This window comes from Saccopteryx leptura, chromosome 2 (genome assembly GCF_036850995.1).
Source record: "Saccopteryx leptura isolate mSacLep1 chromosome 2, mSacLep1_pri_phased_curated, whole genome shotgun sequence".
Taxonomy (NCBI): domain Eukaryota; kingdom Metazoa; phylum Chordata; class Mammalia; order Chiroptera; family Emballonuridae; genus Saccopteryx; species Saccopteryx leptura.
This window is the reverse complement of record NC_089504.1, coordinates 184,636,480-184,656,535: the sequence shown is the minus strand read 5'-3', so window position 1 is coordinate 184,656,535 and position 20,056 is coordinate 184,636,480. Positions and strand designations below refer to the sequence as shown.

The 20,056-nt window shown below is 42.0% G+C and overlaps 1 long non-coding RNA gene and 1 pseudogene across 1 annotated transcript in view; one reads left to right on the top strand and one right to left on the bottom strand.

Annotated features, from left to right (window-relative positions):
• Positions 1-20,056, top strand: part of LOC136395272 (uncharacterized) — a 273,153-nt gene that overhangs the window by 90,072 nt on the left and 163,025 nt on the right. The window lies entirely within an intron of this gene.
• Positions 410-19,159, bottom strand: LOC136393943 (olfactory receptor 9S13-like; annotated as a pseudogene).

The following is a 20,056-nucleotide window of genomic DNA, read 5'->3' as shown; positions in this document are numbered from 1 at the left end:
TTGGAAAATCTTCTATGTAACCATTACTGTTCTATCTTGCCACCTGCACAATGGGATCTTTTCCAAACAAATACCAGCTTAGCTGCTTTATAGGAAAAAAAAATAGGTCACAAAGAGCAATCTTATTTTAATTATTATGTAATTATAGTTCATAATATTTACTTCTTAAAGTAAAATTAAAATTAAAACATATGCATATCATAAATTATGAGCATATATTTTATATATTCTAAGAAAACAGTAGTGATCTATAAACCTATGTTATTAGAAATATTATTTTGTGAAAGAGAAATATTTGTTGCTATACAAAAAATACCTTGATATAATAATTTTACAAGATCAAGAATAGCCTGGACCCTTAGAAAACAAAACTTGCCTGCTATATAATGGTTTTACAAATATCAGTGAATCATTTCTCACATAATATTCTTTTGACAGCATCTTTGACATCTTTCTTTCTCAAAGTATATATTAGAGAATTGAGCATTGGTGTTATAGGTGTGTAGAACACAGCTATAATCTTGTTTTGCTCTGGTGAGGAGATCGATCCAGGTTGGGCATACATACAGAACACTGTCCCATAGCTCACATCTGCTATGTGGGAGCCACAGGTAGAGGTCTTACCCTGCCATGGGTTGAGGGTATCTTTAGGACAGTAGAGAGGATATAAGCATAGGAAACCAGAATGACAGTTGTAGTAATGATGATGAGAGCAGACAGGATAAGCAGTACAATCTCATTTACAAAGGTGTCAACACATGAGATCTGGATCTGGGCTGAGACATCACAGAAAAAGTAGTCCAATCTGTTTTCTCCACATAAATACAAACTGAAGGTGAATCCATTTGGACTATGGAGCTGATGCTTCCACAGACATAGGACCAGTTGACAACCAAACACAGACTTTCTGAGACATGTGTACAGAATAAAAGAGGGTAGAGCAAATGGTTGAGAATCGATCAAATGCCATGACAGCCAGAAGAAAGCTTTCAGCTGTGACAAACAGGACAAAGAAAAATTGGACTGCACAGCTGGTATAAGAAATTTTCTGGCCCTGGCCGGTTGGCTCAGCGGTAGAGCGTCGGCCTAGCGTGCGGAGGACCCGGGTTTGATTCCCGGCCAGGGCACACAGGAGAAGCGCCCATTTGCTTCTCCACCCCTCCGCCACGCCTTCCTCTCTGTCTCTCTCTTCCCCTCCCACAGCCAAGACTCCATTGGAGCAAAGATGGCCCGGGCGCTGGGGATGGCTCCTTGGCCTCTGCCCCAGGCACTAGAGTGGCTCTGGTCGCAACATGGCGACGCCCAGGATGGGCAGAGCATCGCCCCCTGGTGGGCAGAGCGTGGCCCCCTGGTGGGCGTGCCAGGTGGATCCCGGTCGGGCACATGCGGGAGTCTGTCTGACTGTCTCTCCCTGTTTCCAGCTTCAGAAATATGCAAAAAAAAAAAAAAAAAAAATTTCTTTTTGTTAGACAAGAAGTTGGCTAAAGCTTGGGGAGCGATGATTGTGGAGTAGCAGAGATCTAAGGTCAAGTTTCTAAGGAAGAAATACATCGGCCTTTGAAGTCTGGAGTCTATCTTAATGACAATTATCTTGCTGATATTTACCACTACAGTGAGCATGTAGACTTGCAAGAATACTAGGAATAAGAGGATCTGTAGTTTTGGAGGGCTTCTGAAACCTAGTAGAATAAACCCAGTCACCTCTGAGTAACTCCTTCATAGCTGAGATATGGGTGGAACTGAGGAGATGGTAAAATGAAAAGAAATGAATGATCAGAATACTTGTTTGAGTAAAAGTAAGTAAGAACTAGCATGGGAAAAATTTGTTTTATATTATATTGTCCCTAATACTTTATAAAACACCAATGAACATAAAGAATGAATTACTACAAAATAGAAACAGACTCACAGATATAAAGAACTGTTGGTTGCAGAGGGGAGAGGGTTTGGGGGGCTGTGTAAAAAAGATGAATATTATCAAGATCCAACCATTTTGTTGTGAATGATTGATAACATTATATGGAGTGAAATAAGTAAATCAGAAAAAACTAAGAACTGCATGATTCCATACTTAGGTGGGACATAAAAATCGAGACTAAGAGACATGGACAAGAGTGTAGTGGTTACTGGGGGAGGAGAAGGAGGAGAGAGGGGGTGGAGCTCAAAGAAAACTAGATAGAAGGTGACGGAGGACAATCTGACTTTGGGTGATGGGTATGCAATATAATTGAATGACAAGATAACCTGGACATGTTTTCTTTGAACATATGTACCCTGATATATTGATGTCATCCATTAAAATTAATAAAAAAAATTTTTAAAAAGGATGAATATTAAGTACAAATCGACAGTTAAAAAACAGTCACAGGGGGAAACCAGGGAGAAGACAAGATGGTGCTGGAGTAGGCAGGTGTACCAACATCCACCTCCCAGAACCAAAGTGGATTACAAACTAATTTTAAGAACTATCATCTGGAAAAACCAACTTTGGACTAAACTAAGAGGAATCTCCAACAAGGAACACTGAAGAAGCCACATCGAGACTGGTAGGAAAAGCAGAAATGCGGAGAGGGCTGCCCAACTCCCTGGAGTGAATGGCAGCCAGGAGAGACTCGCGTGGTGGGAAGTGAGTTTAGCAGAGAGGGGAGGGTCCTGAGTCCCAGGAACAAAGCCCCAACCTGCAGCCCCAGAGCCTAGAAGAGGCATATGGACAGTATTTAGCTGGAAACAAGTCAGGATACTGTTTGTGAGAAAGAGACTGATTTCTCAGACCCAGGATTCTTCTTAAATGGACTTCACAGAACACCTCTCTCACAACCACTCACCTGGGACTCTGGGGGACGGGGAGAGAGGAGAGTACTGGAGTAGCAGGAAGAGAGTGTAATCTAGGAGGCACAGGAAGAAAAATTTTGGGAGACAGCCACCCTAACCCCTGGGACGAGTCACTCCCCAAATCTGAAGTGAATATTTCCCCTAGAAACAGCAAAGGGAAGCAGGACACGAGCCAAACAAGCTCTCCCACAATACTCAGAGCTGAGTCGCTTAGAAGGAGGGAGCTTTTGGGACTACAGTAGTGAGTATTAGGGTCTGAGCTGCAGCACCCACACCCCACATGGCTAAGGGCTCGCCGTAGGGTGGGTGGTGGCGGGATGCAGAAGCATGGTTCTGTTGGCAAGGGCGGAAGCCGGCTGGCCACCACTGGGCCCAGGTGTGAGCTCAGTCTTGCCCGGCTGGGGAGGAGGGGGCGTGCAAAAGCAGTCAAGCCCAGCTGCAGGCAGCTTGCAATCCAGCCTGTGGGAGAAGGGTGGGAACCCCAGAAGGGGTGGAGACCAGCCCTTGAGCAAGGGCGCAGGAGCACAGCCTTGCCCTGCCTGCAGAACTGAGGCTTGTGGCCTGACTTGGGAACCGGCTCCTCCCGGGGGAGTGGAGCCAAAAACCCAGAACAGGCAGAGTCCTGCTACTGAGCGTGGGCAAGCAGTCCCGCCTGGCCTGTGGAGCCAAGGCTTGCTGCTGTCCCATGAGTGGGCTCCTCCTGCAAGGGCGGGGCGAAAGCCCGGAAACAGGCGGACACCCGCAGCTGAGCAAAGGTGCTCACCACTGCCCTCAGGGCTGAGCATAATGCCACCCACGGGGGCGGGGTAAAGGCCAAGGCCACCAAGGCTTGTACACCCGAGCACGTGATCACAGCCACTCTCGTGAAGGAGAGGCAGAAACCAAAGCAACAGCCCCAGTGGGCAGTCACCAGCAACGCTCATAACAAAACGCCCTAGGCAGCAACAGCAGAGAGGGTGGCGGGCTTGCAAACAGACAATACCTAGGGAACAGAGGCCACACCAAGTGGACTCCAGTGGCCAAAACCTTCCTTTACACAGAGAAAAGAGATGGCAGAGAAATGCAACACAAATGAATCAAGAGAAAACCCCAGAAAAGGACCTGAATGAATAAGATATAACCAAATTACCAGATGCAGAGTTTAAAATAGCGATTGTTAGGATGCTCAAAGATATTAGAACAACAATAGATGGTCATTACGAACACCTAAATAAAGAGATAGCAAATATAAAAAAGGACATTGAAATAATAAAAAAGAATCAGTCAGAAATGACAAATACAATATCAGAAATGAAGAACACAATGGAAGGAACTAAAAGCAGGATGGGTGAAGCTGAGAATCGAATCAGCGAGTTAGAGGACAAGATAAATAATGGCATGGAAGCAGAGCAGAAAAAAGAAAAGAGACTCAAAAAGTCTGAGGAAACTCTAAGAGAGCTCTGTAACAACATGAAGAGAAATCACATCCGCATCATAGGGCTTCCTGAAGAAGAGAAAGAACAAGGGATAGAGACTTTGTTCAAGCATATCATAGCTGAAAACTTCCCTCAATTAAGGCAGGAAAACATCTCACATGTTCAAGAAGCACAGAGAACTTCATTAAAGAGAAACCCAAAGAAATCTACACCAAGACACATAATGAAAATACCAAAGCTAAGTGATAAAGAGAAAATATTAAAAGCTGCTAGAGAAAAAAGCCTATCACCTACAAAGGAGCCCACATAAGCATGACTTCCGAATTCTCAACAGAAACACTTGAGGCCAGAAGGGAATGGCAAGAAATATTCAAAGTAATGCAGAACAAGAGCCTACAACCAAGACTACTTTATCCAGCAAGGCTATCATTTAAAATTGAAGGAGAAATAGAAAGTTTCCTAGACAAAAAAACCTCAAGAAATTCACTACAGCCCTGGCCGGTTGGCTCAGTGGTAGAGTGTCGGCCTGGCGTGCAGAAGTCACGGGTTCGATTCCCGGCCAGGGCACACAGGAGAAGCACCCATTTGCTTCTCCACCCCCGCCCCCCCTTCCTCTCTGTCTCTCTCTTCCCCTCCCGCAGCCAAGGCTCCATTGGAGCAAAGATGGCCCGGGTGCTGGGGATGGCTCCTTGGCCTCTGCCCCAGGCGCTAGAGTGGCTCTGGTTGCGACAGAGCGATGCCCCGGAGGGGCAGAGCATCGCCCCCTGGTGGGCAGAGCATCGCCCCTGGTGGGCGTGCCAGGTGGATCCCGGTCAGGCACGTGCGGGAGTCTGTCTGACTGTCTCTCCCCGTTTCCAGCTTCAGAAAAATACAAAAAAAAAAAAAAAAAAGAAATTTACTACAACCAAACCAAGGCTGCAAGAAATGCTAAGGGGCCTGTTGTAAACAGATGAAAGGAGAAAAAGAATATAGAAAAAGAGAAATACAGTTATAAAGAATAAAATGGCAATAAACAATTACATATCAATAATAACCTTAAAGGTAAATAGATTAAATGATCCGATCAAAAGACATAGGGTAAAAAAAAGAAAGACATAGGGTAGCTACAGAGATAAGAAAACGACCCATACGTATGCTGTCTACAAGAGACACACCTTAAAACAAAAGATGCACATAGACTGAAGATAAAAGGATGGGAAAAAATATTTCACGCAAATGGAAATGGAAAAACTGGGGTAGCAATACTTATATCAAACAAAATGGAGTTTAAAACAAAGACTATAGTTAGAGATAAAGAAGGTCACTATATAATGATAAAAGGAGCAATCCAACAGGAAGATATAACCATTATAAATATCTACGCACCTAATATAGGAGCACCTAAATACATAAAGCAGACTGATGGATTTAAAGGGCGAGATCAACAGCAATACTATAATAGTAGGGGATTTCAATACCCCACGAACATCACTAGATATATCCTCAAGAAAGAAAATTAACAAAGAAACAGCAGAGTTAAAGGACATACTAGATCAACTCAATTTAATAGATATCTTCAGAACCTTTCACCCTAAAACAGCAGAATACACATTCTTTTCAAGTGCTCATGGTACATTCTCTAGAATAGACCACATGTTAGGGCACAAAAGCAGTCTCAACAAATTTAAGAAGATTGAAATCATATCGAGCACTTTCTTTGATCACAATGGTATGAAACTAGAAATCAACCAAAACAGAAAACTGAAAATGTTCATACACTTGGAAACTGAATAGCATGTTATTAAATAACGAATGGGTAAACAATGAGATCAAAGAAGAAATTTAAAACTTCCCAGAAATAAATGATAATGAGCATATATCAACTCAAAATTTATGAGACACAGCAAAAGCAGTATTGAGAGGGAAATTCATACCATTACAGGCATACCTCAAGAAGCTAGAAAAAGCTCAAATAAACATCTTGACCCTACATCTAAAAGAACTAGAATACCCATCAAATATTTTAAGGTCAATTTAAAAAAATTTAAAAGGGAAGAGTCATATCCTGGAACTCCTACGGATCTACCATATCATGCTTTTTACGTAAAAAATTTTAACTTTTTTTTGAATGCTGATGAACAGGAGACAACAAATCTTTTTTTCCTGCAAACTACTACCTTCTTTTATTAGATCGAGCTAATAACACTGTTTTGTCTTTTTCCAAATAGCTCCAGATATATGGAAAAGATTTATATAGGTGAATGGGGATCCTCAAACCCCTCAGCGAGATCTTCTGAGCATGGCTTTTATGGTACCAAGAGCAGAAAAAGCCCAAGAGAGATCAAGTGAACTACCAGCTTTTAGGATACGCCTTAGAGGCTCCAACGCCCCAAAGGGGTCTTATAGGATGCCATCTGGGTCCTGCTTCAATAGTGGAAAGGATGGTCTTTGAGCTAAAGCCTGCCAGATTTACATGCCTCTGCTGTGAGGAAAAAGGGACACTGGAAGGTAGGCTTCCCTCTCGCTCCCCTAAGGGAGGGTTCAGTCTCATCCAGCCCTGCTCCAGCCACCTATGACCTAACCTTCCCAGAATGCTGGGATTTGCCACTGAAGGCTGAAGGTGCCCAGGGCCGTCGGCCCCATCTATGACACTGTGGATGAGCCTAGGGTATTTCTTCCAAGAAGCAGGTAAACTGATCTCATTTGCAAAAGGGCCACTTAACTATGTCTTACCTGAATAGTCAGGTTTTTTATTCTTCCCTCGAAGATCTCTGTTGTGGGTGTTGATAGTCCTATTTTCTGCTGCTTTGTTTAATATATAGTGTTTTCTCTATTCCTCCTATCTCAATGCCAGACATATATTTCAGACTGGGACCTACTCCTAATTTAGAGCTCTCTTTGCCCGTTTTGCCAACTTTTATTATGAATCTACCATTGCCACCCAGCTTAGTGTATCCCAAGGTTCTCTTTACCAAGCCACAGTCGCATAGCTCCAGGGAAAAGCAACCTGGTCTCATCTCTCCAGTAACAGGAGAACAGAAGCTCCATCTCCACACATACTGCAGATGGCTTTTCCAGTCTACGTAAGTCATTACCAGCTAGAAGCAGCAGTCATTGGGACCTGGATATGAGCTGCAAAGTATAGAATTGTGACAATTCCAGTGCCATGCAGACTTTTCCTGGATGTGGAATTTCCTGGACTCCTGCTCCTTGTGACAACTCCTAACAGACTGAACTGGGGTTGGGTTGCATTTTTCAGGGATTTGGCATGGTGATGGTGCCAATTTGGACTTGGTGAACATGTTAAGGACACTACTCTTTTATGAATTGTTGTTGTATTGGCCAAGAGTTTGCTTAAAGGCTTTAATCACTGTAAAAAAAAAATAGAAGCCTGGATAAATAAGATGTGGCACATATACACCATGATATTCTATTCAGCCCTAAGAAATCATGACATTGGATCATTCACAACAAAATGGTGGGGTCTTGATAACATTATGCGGAGTGAAATAAGTAAATCAGAAAAAACAAGAACTGCAGAATTCCATTGATTGGTGGGACATAAAAATGAGACTAAGAGACATGGACAAGAGTATGGTGGTTACAGGAGGTGGGGGAGGAGAGAGAGGGGGAGGGGGGAGTGGCACAAAGAAAACTAGATAGAAGGTGACGGAGGACAGTCTGACCTTGGGTGATGGGTATGCAACATTGTTGAATGACAAGATAAACTGGACATGTTTTCTTTGAATATATGTACACTGATTTATTGATGTCACCCATTAAAATTAATAAAAATTCATTTATAAGAAAAACGTATAGCAAAAGGTTGTTTATTATTTCATGTATTTGATACTTAAATAAGAGCAATAAAAGAAGTACACAACACTAAGAAAGTTATAAAATATTAATAAAAATATTAAATGATACCTGACAAAAAATAATAAAACTTTTTAAAGATAAAAATAAATAAATAAAAGAACTAGAATAAGAACAGCAAGTAAAGCCCAGAGATAGTAGAAGGAAGGAAATAATAAAGATCAGAGCAGAAATAAATGACATAGAGGCTAAAGAAACAATACAGAGGATCAATGAAACAAGGAGCTGGTTCTTTGAAAAGGTAAACAAGATCAATGAACCTTTAACAAGACTCACCAAGATAAAAATAGAAAGGACTCAAATAAATATAATTAGAAACAAGAATGGAGAAATAACAACTGACACAGCAGAAATACAAAATATTGTAAGAAAATACTATGAAGAACTGTACTCCAATAAACTAGACAACGTAGATGAAATGGACAAATTTTTAGAAACATATAATCTTCCAAAAATTAATCTGGAAGAATCGGAAAACCTAAACAGACCAATTACAACAAATGAGATCAAAACAGTTATCAAAAAGCTACCAAGAAAGAAAAGTTCTGGGTCTGATGGCTTAACAAGTGAATTCTACCAAATATTCAAAGAAGAACTAACTTTTATTCTTCTCAAGCTATCAAAAATTCAAGAGGAAGGAAGACTTCCTAGCTCCTTTTATGAGGTGAGTATAATTCTCATTCCAAAACCAGGCAAAGACAACACAAAGAAAGAAAATTATAGGGCAATATCTCTGATGAATTTAGATGCTAAAATCTTCAACAAAATATTAGCAAACTGGATTCAGCAATATATGAAAAAAATCATACACCAGAATCAAGTGGGATTTATTCTGGGGAGGCAAGGCTGGTACAATATTTGCAAATCAATCAATGTGATTCATCACATAAACAAAAGGAAGGAGAAAAACCACATGATAATTTCAATAGATGCAGAAAAAGCACTTGATAAAATCCAGCATCCATTCATGATAAAAAACTCTCAGCAAAGTGGGAATACAGAGAACATACCTCAACATGACAAAGGCCATCTATGAAAAACCCACAGCCAACATCATACTCAATGGACAAAAATTAAAAGCAATCCCCTTAAGATCAGGAAGAAGGCAGGGGTGCCCCCTTTCACCACTCTTATTCAACATAGTTCTGGAAGTCCTAGCCACAGCAATCAGACAAGAAAAAGAAATAGAAAGCATCCAAATTGGAAAAGAAGTAAAACTATCATTATTTGCAGATGATATGATATTGTATATAGAAAACCTTAAAGTCTCAGTTAAAAAACTACTAGAACTGATAAATGAATTCAGCAAGGTGGCAGGATATAAAGTTAATACTCAGAAATCAGAGACATTTTTATATCCTAACCATGAACTGTCAGAAAGAGAAATTAAGGAATCAATCCCCTTTACCATTGCAACCAAAAAGATAAAGTTCCTAGGAATAAATTTAACATAGGGAGATTAAAGACTTGTACTCAGAAAATTATAAAACATTGATAAAAGAAATCAGGGAAGATACATACAAGTGGAAGCATATACCGTGCTCATGGTTAGAAAGAATAAACATCATTAAAATGTCTAGATTACCCAAAGCAATTTATAAATTCAATGCAATACCGATTAAAATACCAATGACTTACTTCAAAGATATAGAACACATATTCCAAAAATTTATATGGAACCAAAAGAGAACATGAATAGCCTCTGCAATCTTGGAAAGGATGAATAAAGTGGGAGGTATCACAGTTCCGGATATCAAGTTATATTATAAGGCCATTGTACTCAGAACAGCCTGGTACTGGCATAAGAACAGGCATATAGATCAATGGAACAGAACTGAAACCCAGAAATAAACCCACACCTTTATGGACAACTGATATTTGACAGAGGAGGTAAGAGCATACATTGGAATGAAGACAGCCTCTGCAACAAATAGTGTTGGGAAAATTGGAGAGCTACCATCAAAAAAATGTAACTAGACCACCAACTTACACCATTCACAAAAATAAAGTCAAAATGTATAAAAGACTTAAATGTAAGCCGTTAAACCATAAGCATCTTAGAAGAAAACATAGGCAGTAAGCTCTCTGACATCTCTCGCAGCAATATATTTGTTGATTTGTCTCCACAGACAAGTGAAATAGACAGGATAAACAAATGGGACTTTATCAAACTAAAAATCTTCTGCACAGCTAAAGACAATAAGAACAGAATAAAAAGACAAACTACACAACTGGAGAATATATTTGACAATGCATCTGATAAAGGGTTAATATCCAAAATTTATAAAGAACTTGTGAAACTTAATACCAGGAAGACAAACAATCCAATCCAAAAATGGGCCAAAGAAATGAATAGACACTTCTTCAAAGAGGACATACAAATGGCCAATAGGCATATGAAAAAAAATGGTCAACACTAATCATTAGAGAAATGCAAATTAAAACCACAATGAGATATCACCTCACACCAGTCAGAATGGTGCTCATTAACAAAACAACACAGAATAAGTGCTGGCAAGGATGTGGAGAAAAGGGAATCCTCCTGCACTGCTGGTGGGAATACGGACTGGTGCAGCCACTGTGGAATACAGTATAGAGATTCCTTAAGAAATTAAAAATCGAAGTACCTTTTGACCCAGCTATACCACTCTTAGGAATATACCCCAAGAACACCATAGCACTGTTTGAATAGAAGAAATGCACCTCCATGTTTATGGCAGCATTGTTCACAATAGCGAAGATCTGGAAACAGCCCAAGTGTCCGTTAGTGGACGAGTGGATTAAACAGCTTTGGTACATATATACTATGGAATACTATTTAGCCATAAGAAATGATGACATCGGATCATTTACAACAACATGGATGGACCTTGATAACATTATACTGAGCGAAATAAGTAAATCAGAAAAAACTAAGAACTGTATGATTCCATACATAGGTTGGATATAAAAATGAGACTCAGAGACATGGACAAGAGTGTGGGGGTTACAGGGTGGGGGGAAGGAGAGGAAGGGGGTTAGGGGAGGGGAGGGGCACAAAGAAAACCAGTTAGAAGGTGATGGAAGACAATTGGACTTTGGGTGATGAGAATGCAGCATAATCAAATGTCAAAATAACCTAGAGATGTTTTCTCTGAACATAGGTAGCCTGATTCACCAATGTCACCTTATTAAAATTAATCAAAGAAAAAAATTATTTGTCTCATGGCTAATTCAGGCAGTTAGAAGAATAGTATAAGGATGCTAATTCTGCTTCTGAGGCCACATTCTGCAAAAGGGGCCCCATGAAAATTGGTGATTTGGCTCCTCTGATTTTGTCAATTGGATTAAAAAAAAAATAGGTCAGGAATGCCCTGAAATGGAACTAACAGTACATGGGCATAAATTTAAAGGACTTTTAGATACTGGAGCTGATGTATCTGTTATTGCTAAGCTACATTGGCCTCCTTCCTGGCCCACTCATGCAGCAGCCACAGAATTACAAGGTATAGGACAGAGTAAATCCCCTCAACAAAGTTCTAGTTTTCTACATTGGGAAGATTAAGAAGGTCATTCTGGATTTTTTTAAGCCTTATGTGCTCCCTGGATGTCTAATTTGTGGGGTAGAGATGTTTTGAAAAATACGGGAGCATTGCTTGTCAGTCCTGATGATTTAGTCAGTACTCAGATGCTTGATCGGGGATTTTTGCCTACTAAGGGACTAGGGAAAGAACAGAGAGGAATTCTCACCCCCATAGAAGTGTCACCCAATACCAGAAGGTTTGGATTAGGATATCAAAATTTAGCATAGGGGCCTTGGTAGCTCCTGCTACCTCAATAATGCATTGTGCAGACCCATTTACTTGGAAATCAGATAATCCTGTATGGGTAGACCAATGGCCCCTTTCTCAGGAGAAACTTAGGGGAGCTGCTCAATTGGTGTAAGAGCAGCTACAGCTTTGGCACATTGAACCATCTAATAGCCCATGGAATACACTTCCATATTTTGATCTTGTCACCTCCCGGATTATCAAGGGGCATAGGCGACCCTTATAGCTTATAGGTTTTGAGCCTCAAAATTATTGTTGTTCCTTTTTTCAAAGAATCAACAACAATAGCTCTGGGAAACTTCCACTAAATGGCAAATCGCTTTTGCAAATCAATGGACAACTTTATACTGAAACAGTCAACTTAAAATGAGCTCAAAGACTAGAATTATGTGCCATTATCATGGCTTTTCAGCATTTGCCATATTCCTTCTTTAATCTATATACAGACAGCAAATATTTACTTATGTTTGTTCCCACTATAAAGATACTGTCTTAGGGACAACTGCTGATGAATTATTTCAGCAGTTCCTCCTTCTTCAAAGACTTGTATGTCAACATAGAGCTTCATGTTTTATAGGACATACTCGAGCTCACTCCATGCTCCCTGGAGCTTTAGCACAAGGGAATGCCCTTGTTGATCAAGCTACCCCCAGAAAAATTATTTGGAGCAACCATAACAGATCGAGCAATTCAGTCTCACACTATTCCTCACCAGAACGCTGCAGCGCTGTGTAAACAGTTTCAACTGTCTCAGGAAGCAGCACGGCAGATTGGGAAATCCTGTCCAATGGTCCTATACTACAGTCTCTCCCTTCATTTGTAGTTAACCCTCAAGGACTCCTACCAGGACAACTTTGGCAAATGGATGTTACTTATATACCTTCATTTGTCAAACAGTCCTATGTCCACGTTACAGTGGATACCTATTCTGGATTTATAGTAACCTCTGTGAGAACAGGAGAGGCTGCTAAGCATGTTATAGCTCATTGTCTGTATGCATTTTTCTATTATTCGATTTCCTAAACTGGTTAAACTGACAATGCTCCTGCATATGTAGCAAAAGCATTTACTGTATTTTGTCAAACTTTTCAAATTATGGGTATTTCTTCCAATCTGTAAAGTCAAGGTATTATTAAAGTGTACCCAGCAAATATTTTAAGGTCAATTTAAAAAAATTTAAAAGGGGGGAGTCATATCCTGGAACTCCTATGGGTCTACCATATCATGCTTTTTACTTAAAAAATTTTAAATTTCTTTTGAATGCTGATGAACAGAAGACACCAAATCTTTTTCTCCTGCAAACTTCTACCTTCTTTTATTTGATCCAGCTAATAACACTGTTTTGTCTTTTTCCCAATAGCTCCAGATATACAGAAAAGGTTTATATAGGTGGATGGGGATCCTCAAACACTTCAGTGAGATCTTCTGAGCATGGCTTTTAAGGTACCAAGAGCAGAAAAAGCCCAATAGAGATCAGGCGAACTACAAGCTTTTAGGATATGCCCTTAAAGGCTCCAACGCCCCAAAGGGTTCTCATAGGATGCCATCTGGGTCCTGCCTCAATAGTGAATAGGATGGTCTTTGAGCTAAAGCCTGCCAGATTTACATGCCTCTGCTGTGAGGAAAAAGGGACACTGGAAGGTAAGCTTCCCTCTCGCTCCCCTAAGGGAGGGTTCAGTCTCATCCAGCCCTGCTCCAGCCACCTATGACCTAACCTTGCCCAGAATGCTGGGATTTGCCACTGAAGGCTGAAGGTGCCCAGGGCCGTCGGCCCCATCTACGACACTGTGGATGAGCCTAGGGTAATTCTTCCAAGAAGCAGGTAAACTGATCTCATTTGCACAAGGGCCACTTAACTATGTCTTGCCTGAATAGTCAGGTTTTTTTATTCTTCCCTCAAAGATCTCTGTTGTGGGTGTTGATAGTCCTATTTTCTGCTGCTCTGTTTAATATATAGTGTTTCCTGTATTCCTCCTATTTCAATGCCCCACTCATATTTCAGGGTGGGAGCTACTCCTAATTTAGAGCTTTCTTTCATCTTTTTGCCAACTTCTATTATGAATTTACCTTTGCCACCCATCTTAGTGTATCCCAAGATTTTCTTGACCACGCCACAGTCGCAGAGCTCCAGGGAAAAGCAACCTGGTCTCATCTCTCCAGGCAGAGGAGAACAGAAGCTCCATATCCACGCATGCTGCAGATGGCTTTTCCAGTCTACCTGAATCATTACCAGCTAGAAGCAGCAGTCATTGGGACTCTGATGTGAGCTGCAAAGTATAGAATTGTGACAGCAATTCCAGTGCCATGCGGACTTTTTCTGGATTTGGACTTTTCCTAGACTCCTGCTCCTTGTGACAGCTCCTGTCGGACTGAACTGGGGTTGGGTTGCATTTTCAGGTATTTGGAATGGTGTTGGTGCCAACTTGGACTTGGTGAACATGTTAAGGGCACTACTCTTTTATAAATTGTTGTTGTACTGGCCAAGAGTTTGCTTAAAGGCTTTAATCACTTTTAAAAAAATAGAAGACTGGGTAAAGAAGATGTGGGAACATATACACTATGGTTTACTTTTCAGCCCTAAGAAATGATGACATCAGATCATTTACAACAACATGGTGGGATTTTGATAACATTATATGGAGTGAAATAAGTAAATCAGAAAAAACCAAGAACTGCATGATTCTATACATTGGTTGGACATAAAAACTAGACTAAGAGACATGGGCAAGAGTGTGGTGGTTACGGGGGGGGGGGGGAAGGAGGGAGAGGGGCAGGGGGAGATGGAGGACCTCAAAGAAAACTAAATAGAAGGTGACAGAGGACAATCTGACTTTGGGTAATGGGTATGCATCATAATTGAATCACAAGATAACCTGGACATGTTTTCTTTGAATATATCAGGGATCCCCAAACTTTTTACACAGGGGGCCAGTTCACTGTCCCTTAGACCATTGGAGGGCCGGACTATAAAAAAAAACTATGAACAAATCCTATGCACACTACACATATCTTATTTTAAAGTAAAAAAACAAAATGGGAATGAATACAATATTTAAAATAGAGAACAAGTAAATTTAAATCAACAAACTGACCAGTATTTCAATGGGAACTATGCTCCTCTCACTGACCAATGAAAAAGGTGCCCCTTCCGGGTGTGCGGCGGGGGCCGGATAAATGGCCTCAGGGGGCCGCATGCGGCCCGCGGGCCATAGTTTGGGGACCCCTGGAATATATGTACCCTGAGTTATTGATGTCACCTCATTAAAATTAATAAAAATTTATTTATTAAATAAAAAGTCACAGGGATGTAAAGTGCAGCATAGGAAATATAGTCAATAATATTGTAATGTATGATGCCAGGCGAGCACTTGAAATATTGGGCGGGATCACTTTGTAAAGTACATAGTTGTCTAACAGGTGTGTTGTCCACCTGAAACATAAACAAAATAATATAAAATGTAATTGAAAAAGAAAAATTTAAAAATAATTATTTTTAAAGTCTTCCAGTGAAGAATTCAATCAAATTGGCAGCCTTTTTAGTAGTACTTATTTGCAAATAATGCAGAGTTGGTTTCTAAGTGTGCTTTGAGAAAATGAAGATACTAAAAAAAATCTGAAAACGAGTTTCTTTTCTTTTTCTTGCTTGATTTATTATCCGTTTATTGCCATTAAAAGCAGCTGCCTCCTTTAGTGGAAGGTATTTCTCAGAGATATTATAATCCACTTAAAATTGTATTTAATGTAAAAATTTGTTCAATTGATGGTCTCTTATTTTATTTTTAATAATTATTTAATTTATCTACTATAGAAAAATAACACACAAAATTGCATCTGTCTTATATTAGAAAAAAGATTTCAGATACCAAAAAGCATTATCCTTTTACACATTAACCTCATATTCTTATTTCTTTCATTATTTTTGTCCTTGTGGAGACATACACTCTTCGTGGTACAGTTCATCTGCTAAAAACAGTAATTCTTTCTTATATTTCTAAACACAAAGAAATCAGATTTTTATTCCCTCCCTCTCTTCCTTCCTTCCTTTCTTCCTTCTTTCTCCCTCCCACCTTCCCTCCCTTCTTATTTTCTTTGGATTTTGCAAATTGGGATGCAAGCGAAGAATTCTGAGATCTTAGGCAGAGATTTTTCTCTTTTTTCAATAATAACAGACATCTGTGCATACCAAGAGCAGAAAGCACACAGGGCAATCTAGCAATACCTACAAATGGAGAGAAGAAATATGTATTTAAAAAATCTTGCATTATATTTAGACGAATGTTATTATGACTATAAAATGTCCTTAAGGAGATGATATCAGAGTAATGGCGTGGTAGGAAGCGATACCGATAAATCTCCCCCAGAACTCAACAAGATCTTCAACCAGAAACAGAAAAACCTATCCTTGAAGCCTTCAGATGTTTCGCAACACACCCGAAGTTATGGTCGAGCGAAAGATTTGCTAGATATATGGTCATACCCCGGGGGAAATAGGGAGTAAGAAATGCTCCGCCTTCCTCGCTAACCCAAACAGGGTGGCTTTCACTGAGAACTGAGAATATAGAAACTAAGGCAAAGGGAGTAAATACATCCAGGCCGCGGTACAAACGGCCGAACCAGGCTGTGGCACGGAGATCTAAGCCAAGGAAAAACCCGGGCAATTCAAGCTAACGCGTGCCAAGCCCAGACAAAGAAAGACAAGTGGGGCAGCCATTTTCCCCATCTCCTGGTCGGCGCGCGTGGATAGTGGGCGAGAGATTTCTACGAACACCTCAGGGGTGGGCGCCGCTCGTGCTAACCCACAGAGAGGCAGAGTCAGAGGCCTTTGTGTGGGCCAAAAGCAGAATCTCCGAGGAGCCCCAGTGCCCTGAGGGGGCCGCGCACGGGGAGGGAGCTGGAGCCAATTCCAATGCTGGAACTTTTCTGTGCGGGTTGAGGGCTTTCTCAGAGTGAGAGGTGGCCAGCCTGATATCCTGGTTAGCGCGCACGGAGAGTGGGCAGGAGATTCCTCCGATCACCTCAGGGGTGGGCGCCTGTGTTATCCCACAGAGAGGCAGAGTCAGGGACCTGTGTGTGGGCCAAAAGCGGAATCTCCAAACCGCCCCAGCGCCCTGAAAAAGCCGCACACGGGAACGGAGCTAGAGCCAATTCCAACGCTGGAACTTTTCCGTGCAGGCGGAGGGCTTTCTCGGAGTGAGAGACGGCTGTCCTGATATCCAGGTCGGCGCGCACGGAGAGCATGGAGAGTGGGTAAGAGATTCCTCTAAACACCTCAGGGGTGGGTGCCCGTGTCTTCCCACAGAGGGGCAGAGTCAGAGGCCCAGAGGCCTGTGAGCAGGCCAGGAGCGGAATCTCCGAACTGCCCCAGCACCCTGAGGGGGCCGCGCATGGGGAGAGAGCGAGAGCCATTTCCAACACTGGAACTTTTCCGTGCAGGCAGGGGTTTCACTCAAAGTGTGACGCGGCTGGTCTGACATCCTGGTCGGCGCACACAGAGAGTGGGCAAGAGATTCCTCCGAACACCTCAGGAGTGGGCACCCGTGTTATCCCACAGAGGGGAAGAGTTAGAGGTCTCTGTGTGGGCAGAAGCCCCGCCTGATTATGCTAGCAGCTCTGACTGACTGAGCCTTACTCAGAGCCCTGTGCTGAGTGGGAATAGAGTGGGGAGTTGCCAGCTCTTTGAGCCTCTTACTATCCAGGCAGAGGCAGCAGCAACCCCATAGCTGGATTATCAGGCTTCAAATTGTGGAAGGAAAGACTAGGAGAGAGGCTCCAGGAACACGGACTCTCTCACTGTCAGAGCCTATAAATGCTAATAAGCCTCAACTGCCAGCAAGACTGAAGCCCAATACATGACATCGCCATAGAGAATTATCAACTGCAAACCTCTACCAGAGCGTGCCACAGGGGCAGAACCCAGGGTACAAAGTCACTGACCAGGAAGAGAGACAGAAAAGAAAAAGCAAGACGATAACCTCTCAAAATCAAGAATAATCCGCAGACTTTATAACCTATCCCATTTTATTATATTTGTTCATCTGTGTCTCTTATCTTCAATCTTGATTTTTTTTTTCTTCTCCCAATTTGGTCATTTAATTCTCTGTCAGTCTTACTCTCGCCTCTCTTTGAACTACACTACCCATAAGTGTTACATCTCCCATTATCTTTTCTTTCCTCTTCCTTTCTCTCTATGAGGGTTGCACTCCAAAACCCCTAACTCTCTCTCTCTCTCCTCCTTTTTCTTTTTTCTTCTTTTAGTGGTTCCGTCTTTTCTCTCTCTCTCTTTTCTCCCTCTATATTAGTCTCTTTCTCTCTCCTTTACGTCTTCTCTCATTCAAACCTCAATAACGAACAAATTATCTTATCTGGGACTCAAACTTATGTTTGTGGCATTTTGGGTTTTTTTTACTTCACCTTTTTAACTCATTAGCAGTGCTCCCATCCCTGGCACTCCATTTTATCTAGTTCTTGTTCCACTAAATACAATAGTAATTTTTTAATTTCCCCCCCTTTTTTCCTGTTTTCTTCTTATTCCTCTCATCATAACTCTTAGTCAGCAAACACCTAAAAGCAAATCATTTTATTCTTGACCCAAATTTTTTCATTTGCTTTTTGTGGGTCTATACTGCCCCCCCTTTATATATATATATAATTTTTTTCTTTTTCCTTTACCCCTTTATTACTTCTCCCCAATTCAGGCCCTCCATTACAGGTTTTGTTTGTTCTATTTAGTACAATATAATTCACAGTTCACCACAAGATTTTCTCAAGAAAGAGGGGAGAGGAGAGGAGAGGAAAAAAGGAGGGGAAGGAATAATTCCCTTTTTTCTCAAATTTTTATTTTATTTTATTTTTCTTTATTTAATAATTTAAGAGTGACGTCATGGAAATGGCGCCGTGAGCAGCGCGTCCGACAGCTCTCCCCTAAATCACAACAAATTTAACAACTAGAAACAGAAAAATCTATCCTCGGAGCATTCCGGAATTCCACACAAACTGATAGCAAAAGGAATGTTATCACTTGAATCTGAGAGACGAGGGTGTGGAGGAAGCTACCGCAGGGACGTTCATTCAAGCCGCGAGGAAGTGTGCCTGTGGTAAGTCGGCCCACACTCGAGAGCCGCGAGCCGAGCCGCCGCGAGCCGCGGGGCGCGCGCCCGGTCAGGTTGCAGAGTAAGCACCGCTTACGTTCCCAGTGGCCCGCGCACTACGAGTGAGAGTCGCCAGCCACCGGTGCCCGGAGCACCCCATTCGCGCGCGTGCCCTGGGCATTCCACGCGTCCAGAGCGCCCTACTGGCCCGCACACCCAGGGGGCCCCATTATCCTGCGCCTGGTGCGATCCAGCCGCCAGCGGCAGGGCGAGCGGGAGAGGCTTGGGAGATTCTCTCCGCAGGCGGGGCACCTCACCCAGCCATTCAAGCTAACAATCAAGCATTGGGGGAGGGGCGCGTGCAGGCAGCCTAAAATACCTTCGGGAGCACAGCTGTGACCCAATCACTGAAATTAGCTTAACCCATGAAATCTGCGCACCCTCGGTTCTAATTGATAAGATCTCTCTCAGTTCAGCGATCCAAGACAAGAGGCGTGATATTCTTTAGTGCCTCTCGCTAAAGGGGCGGGGGCAACTTCTGATTGATAGAGCCTCCATATTCAGGGATAAACGCTAACAAGAAGGACTTGGCAGATAATAAGATCTTTACTACACTAGTCGCAAGCAGAGACTAGTGCCTCTTCTTCCCAGCAAAAACAGGCTACAAAGTATGGAAAGCCTGGGCTGAGAGGTCCAACTGAATGATAGGCGCTGAACAGTCACCTTGACAACAATTGACTCCCACCCCCGCTTGATTACACTGGAGGCCCTGACTGCCAGAACCTTTCCCAAAGCTTTGCACTGAGTGGGGATAGAGTGGGGATTTCCCAGCTCCTTGAACCTCTTACTCCCCAGGCAGAAGCAGTTGCAGCCTTATAGCTGGATCACCAGGCTGCTAATTCAGAAAGGGGGGACTAGGAGAGAGAATCCAGGAAAGCAAACTCTCTCATCATTGGACCCTGCAAACGCCAACAAGCCTTGACTACCAGCAAGACTAAAGCCAATTATATGACATTGCCATAGAATCCCATCAACTGCAAATCCCTACCTAAGTGTG